Genomic DNA, 228 nt, shown 5'->3' on the forward strand with positions numbered 1-228 from the left:
CCATCTACTGTAGTAATACTCTGACTGTGGAGAAGTACCTCATACAAACACACTTCAAAACATGCTCACTATCCCTTTAACAACTTAAAAGGCAGAAAATGAAACAAAGAAAAACCTGATTTTCTCTGACCAAGAAAAGTCTCCTTCAATAAAGTCAGCAGCAAACATTTAAGGTCAAAGTGTTGATACATTATATGACAGTTTCAAACCAGCTAATTGGAAAGAAGC

The sequence above is a fragment of the Anarrhichthys ocellatus genome, unplaced genomic scaffold (genome assembly GCF_004355925.1).
Source record: "Anarrhichthys ocellatus isolate YVR2014 unplaced genomic scaffold, GSC_Weel_1.0 scaffold2030, whole genome shotgun sequence".
NCBI lineage: Eukaryota > Metazoa > Chordata > Actinopteri > Perciformes > Anarhichadidae > Anarrhichthys > Anarrhichthys ocellatus.